General features: G+C 35.1%; 1 long non-coding RNA gene across 2 annotated transcripts; it reads right to left on the bottom strand.

The window, feature by feature from the left end:
* Window positions 1-806: 806 nt before the first annotated feature.
* On the bottom strand, window positions 807-4975 carry LOC127999492 (uncharacterized). Of its 2 annotated transcripts, none has more exons than XR_008172313.1 (5): window positions 4279-4975; window positions 3107-3265; window positions 2869-2946; window positions 1285-1336; window positions 807-1205 (listed from the first exon to the last, which is right to left on the bottom strand). It is a non-coding gene; the product is annotated as an uncharacterized LOC127999492 (long non-coding RNA). The 2 variants fall into 2 exon arrangements; XR_008172319.1 differs by having other exon boundaries at window positions 4732-4975.
* Window positions 4976-5481: the final 506 nt, after the last annotated feature.

Raw genomic sequence — 5481 nt, 5'->3', positions numbered from 1 at the left:
TCTGTAAATGCAAACTGTTAATTAGCATGAAATGGCTAGAAAATGACAGTTTTAAATGCTGTACATCTAGTTTACATTGCAATTTATTTGGTGACTGTGTTTGCAGGCAAACCTGCCTATGAAATTTTGGAGTGTGATCCTGCTTTGATTACAGGAATAAATTAGTTTAAAATATATTAAAATAGAAAAGTCATTTTAAATTGTCATAATATTTCATAATATTACTTTTTTATTATTTATTATTTTATTATTATTATCAAATAAATGCAGCTTTGGTGAGCAGAAGATGCCTCTTTTAAAAACATTTAAAAAATCTTACTGAACCCAAAATTTTGAACGATAGTGTATGTCGCCCCATGTGTATAGCTAATCTGCACTCAAAAAAATGACTCTTTAAACTTACTTAAGTCAATTATGGACAGTGGTTCCACACAACCAAATTGTGTTTTGATAACATTAATGGAATTTTTTGAATCTATGCAAACTCCTTGTGTTGTGACAACACAACTGAATGAGGTAGAATCTATGTGAAATAGTAATGTTCAACCAACTCAATTTATTGACTTTGCTTCAACTTAAACTGGTTAAGTTAACTCAACATGTTTTGGTTTATTACAATCTAGCCAAATTTGTTTCACTCTATCAACATAAGGAGGTTTGTTTCAAATTACTCATTTCAATTATGGACAGTGGTTCCACACAATTAGTTCTAGTTACTTTAACACAATATTTTCTTTTTGAAGTTACTCCCTTCAACAAAGCATTTTTTGTATGTTTTGTCTTGTAATGAGACAAAAGACAAGATGTCACAAATGATCAAAGTGTATTTGTTAAACAAGCAATAAATAATTACACACAGTAAAATACAGTTTAAACCACATTACAAAATTACACAAAATAGCAAATACAATTCTAATTGGCATTCATGGGCAACCAATCAAACCTTATTCCAGGAACAGGAAGTGGCTCCAGAAATAACTTCTTCAGTATTCCAAATGTGTACCTGAGTTCAGGAGGGTTGCTCAAGTTCAGTCCATAAATCAGTCCCAGTAACATGGTTTTACAGACTGTAAACTGCTATAGGTCCTGAAGAACTTTATCCTTTAAAACTCCAACTTCTGCTGGACTGTCTTCAATGATGCAGCTTCAAATAGATTCCCATGAGTCTTCTGGATCACCTCCTGACTGCTGGCAACGTCTGTATCCTAGAAGTATTTAAAAGCATGGAGAACTCAAATTATTGTGTATTAACTTTAACAAATAATTTATTAACCTTGAACTCACCATATACTCCATACTGCTAGGGTCTTCATTTGGATACTTCAATTTCATTAGTCTGAAGATGAAAACAACAAAATTTAGCCTTTGTTTTTTTTTTCTAAAATTACATGAAAAAAAGTCAGTCATTCATCATCTTATGGGAAATCCAGGCAAGCAGTCAAGATGGGATTCTAACAAACATTACAGTGGAAAATGTTACACATCTGGACCCTGTATGGTTAACAACAGAACTGGAATGTTCCCAGACCCAGAAACATATTAAGGACATCAGTAAAACAGTCCATGTGACACCAGTGGTTCAACCATAATTTTACAAAGTAAACAAAAATACTTTTTTGTGCAAACAAAATTAAAACAGCGACTTTATTCAACAATTCTTCTCCAAATCGCATCTTCCACCATTATCAACAGCACGTAAATAATTCATGCACATGGTGCTGCTGACCTACAACACGCCTGCACTGAGCCTTGATTACACGCAGAGGAAAGCAATGTTCATGCCTCTTGTTACTGTCCATAATGGCAGAATATGTGATTTGGAGAAGAATTGTTGATTAAAGTCGCTATTTTTGTTTTCTTTGCACAAAATGTATTCTTGTACCTTTGTAAAAGTGTGGTTGAAGCATTGATGCCACATGGACTGTTTTACTGATGTCCTTACTATGACTCTGGGAACATTTCAGTTGCATTGCAGCCTTTATGGAGGTTCAGAAATCTCTCGCATTTTCATAAAAATATTAGGGATGCACCAATTGACCGGCCATAAATTGGAAACCAGACGGTTTTTGCTTTAAATACGCAATTGGTAATCGGCCGGTCTTTGGAATTTTTTTCAGCCGATTTTTCCGGAAGTGCGCCCGCGTGCTCCGACTACATTACTTCTGTGTGAAAGCAAACACATCCCGGGATTGATTCCAGCATTGAACTCGGGTCGGGGACGTAGTAACATTGCTGGGTTCAATCCCGGGACAAGCGCTGTGTGAACAAAAGCCAGATCTAATGCCGTGTCGTAGTGATGACATTATCGTGTGACTCTTTTACTGGCTGTTTTGAAGGAAGATCAACGTTCACTGAAAAAAAAAAAAGTGCAAACTGTATGAAGCAGAGATCAGTTAGTTCCTCACTTTCCACGGTGACACCGAGATCGTTCGCCAGATTCAGTGAAAGTATTACATGCCTAATGTTTTCGACTCGTACATTACACGTCACGCCCTGATGTCACGTGTCGTTACGGGATCTGTATTTGCCGGAATCGCAGTGTGAAAGGGGCTTTAGTGAGCTTTCCCTCAATTTTGGACTGTAGACTGTGGACTGTCCTTCCTTCTTGTTTGTTGCTTAAAGATAAAAAAAAAAAAAATTCGTCCAGTTTGCTTGTAAAAGAAATCGGTATCGGCCATGAAAAATCATGATCGGGGCATCCTTAAAAAATATCATAATTTGTGCTCTGAAGATGAATGATGGTCTTACGGGTTTGAAACGACATGAGGGTGAATAATGACATGTTTATTTTTGGGTGATCTAGCCATTTAAACACACCTGAACCAGCTAATCAAGGTTCTTGGGAATTTTAAAACAAAAAAGTCTTACCTGAAGTTCCAGGCAGGTGTGTTAGAGCTGAACCCCACAGAACACTGGCTTTCCTAGAGCAGGTCTGGACACCCCTGCCTTGCATCAAAATAAATCTATCAGTTTATAGATATACCACATATTTTGTATTTATTGTATTAATAAACCTTATCTTATCTGTCTTTTTTTGTCAATTTCCAGTAACCAGTGAGAGAATAATGTTTTAATACAAGGTTGTGTTGAGTGCAGTTGTTCTTACCTGTGTAGTGGGCACCAAGAGGGTTTCAGTATTTGTCCAAGGTCTCTTCTTCAGTATGAAAACATCTTCGTAAATTTTGCAGTCCGAATCAAGTTTGGCAAAGATTGTTGATTCTAATGGGCCTATGGTAATTCTGGATGTCTCAAATTCTGCACAAACCTGTACACATGAAGTGCAATGTGTTACAAAAAAAAAAAAAAAAATTGAACAGCAAAAACCAATTCAATGATCAAAATATTAAGTGATTTATTTGTGTGAGTGATGAATAGTGTCATGTTTACCATTCCTAAAGGAGGACCTGATTACATATCTGGAGCATATGTATAATGTGAACAGCTCAGAGTAGTGTCCGGTTTAAAGTCATTGTATGACCACACCGCCATGTTCATAAACAAAGCTTCAAATACTCCCACTGTGCTGAGCCAGGGCTCTCAAAACTCGGTCAACATCTCATGGTTGGACATTTATTGATTATTTATCTTTTTAAATTAGTTAAAATATACATATTATAACAAATAAAGGTAATTACTTCCACTTTTTAAAGTCATTATGTATTACTAATACAATTAATTTATACAAATATATTTGGCACACAAAATGAGATAAGAGAGAAACTCCTATTCGCCATTTGATTAGTTATATGAGGAAGTAGCTGAATGACAAATCATTCTGTCTCTTAACATCTCTTATTGTAAGCCATATGTATAATATAAAGTAAAGGTAAGTGATAGGACGTTTTATTTTTGGATAAACATTTTATTAATAAATACAATCTCTCTTAAAATACCTTATTGGGTTATGATAATCAAAACAGTTTGGTTTGATCTAGCGCAGAACTAAGACTTTAATGAAATATTTCCCCCACTTATAAAATGATTTTATTATTAGCTAGCTCCATACCGGAGAGCTGCTTTATAAAAGGAAATCAAGTTATAATTCTAGCGACACTTACTCTGTATTTTCATGTTTAATATTGAAAAGCTATCGATTGCATAAAGGACTGTTATATAAATAAACGTGACTGGACTTTTCTTTACTGGAGTGCCTGGAGAACCTCAGAGTTCGTGCAAACATCCATATCTCTGTGTTCTTAAGAGCTGCTTTTACATCGCGGTCAGTTTTTTGTTGTGTTTATGCAGTTATTGAGAGGAAGGCGTGCAGTATATATTTACATATTCATCCAAGGTTCGGATCGGGTCGGTTTGCCTCAAACTGAAGTGCTATCTTCTTCTTTTTAATTGAATCAGGAGAGTGTATTACAATCTTGCGCTACAGCGCCACACTGGTCAAACTGCATTAATGCAGGCTTTCAAATCAGGCAGATACGAGATCAAACCACTAACGTTACTCAAAAACATTTGCTGAAAATTTTATTTTTATCGTCGACGTTGTCGATAATGTCGAGTAATTGTTTCAGCCCTAGTGTATATATATATATACTAAAGTAAATACATTACAGAGAGTCGTGCGCTTTCACATCTCCCAACGCTTCAAAATCATCTATTAACGGTGCAATAAACCGATTACACAATACTAGACTGCAAAACAAAAGCACCTCAAAACAGAAACTCTAAGAGAAATTAAAGACTTTGACTTAACACAATAAAAACTTTAGATTTTCTTACCTGACTGATACCTCTTGCTCCCCTCCACACCGTCATCAAATGCGTTGGAAATCGTCACTTCCGGTTTTTTTTGAATCACGAAATTAAACCCTTTACGTTACTTTAACGATTGATAATTAAGTAAAATTTAAAATTAAACATTTTAAGTTGATTAAACACAATACAATTGTGTTTTGTCGGAAAACTAAATATATTTGTGTTGTTTTAACAAAACATATATGTGTAAAACGAACAGTGCCGGAAAACCATTTTTTTGAGTGTGGATTCCTTAGGAATAGAGGTAGTGATATGACACAATTTCTTTATATTGTTATTGTCAGACACTACACCTGCACCTGAGACTGAAGGGGTCCTGTGAATCCACCCCCATCGCCGGACACTGTCCACAACACTCATGAGACTGAGCTGAAGACTTTGCTGGATAAAACTGTGGTTGTGTGCTGTGCTTTGACCAATCTGTGTCCAAGTATTGTTGTGAAGGCATCATGTTAGAATTATACACCATGCTCACATCTAATATGTAAAAAAATTTTTCTTTTTTTTTTTCCAAAAGATTTTGTAATGTCTCTTCTCACATGTAATGTTTTTTTAGCCATGTCTGTAAATAAAATACACAAAGATTGAGCGAAATTCTGCCCCCTTAGTAGTTAGTAGTAGTAACAACCATCTTAATTTTAGTTTCTTTACCTATTCACCATGTAAATACATTTAGATAAATACATTAACATGTAAATACATTTAGATGAATAC

The sequence above is a fragment of the Carassius gibelio genome, chromosome A5 (assembly GCF_023724105.1).
Source record: "Carassius gibelio isolate Cgi1373 ecotype wild population from Czech Republic chromosome A5, carGib1.2-hapl.c, whole genome shotgun sequence".
In the NCBI taxonomy this organism is placed as follows: Eukaryota; Metazoa; Chordata; class Actinopteri; order Cypriniformes; family Cyprinidae; genus Carassius; species Carassius gibelio.
The sequence above is the reverse complement of the archived record's forward strand: the minus strand, read 5'-3'. Positions and strand labels throughout refer to the sequence as shown.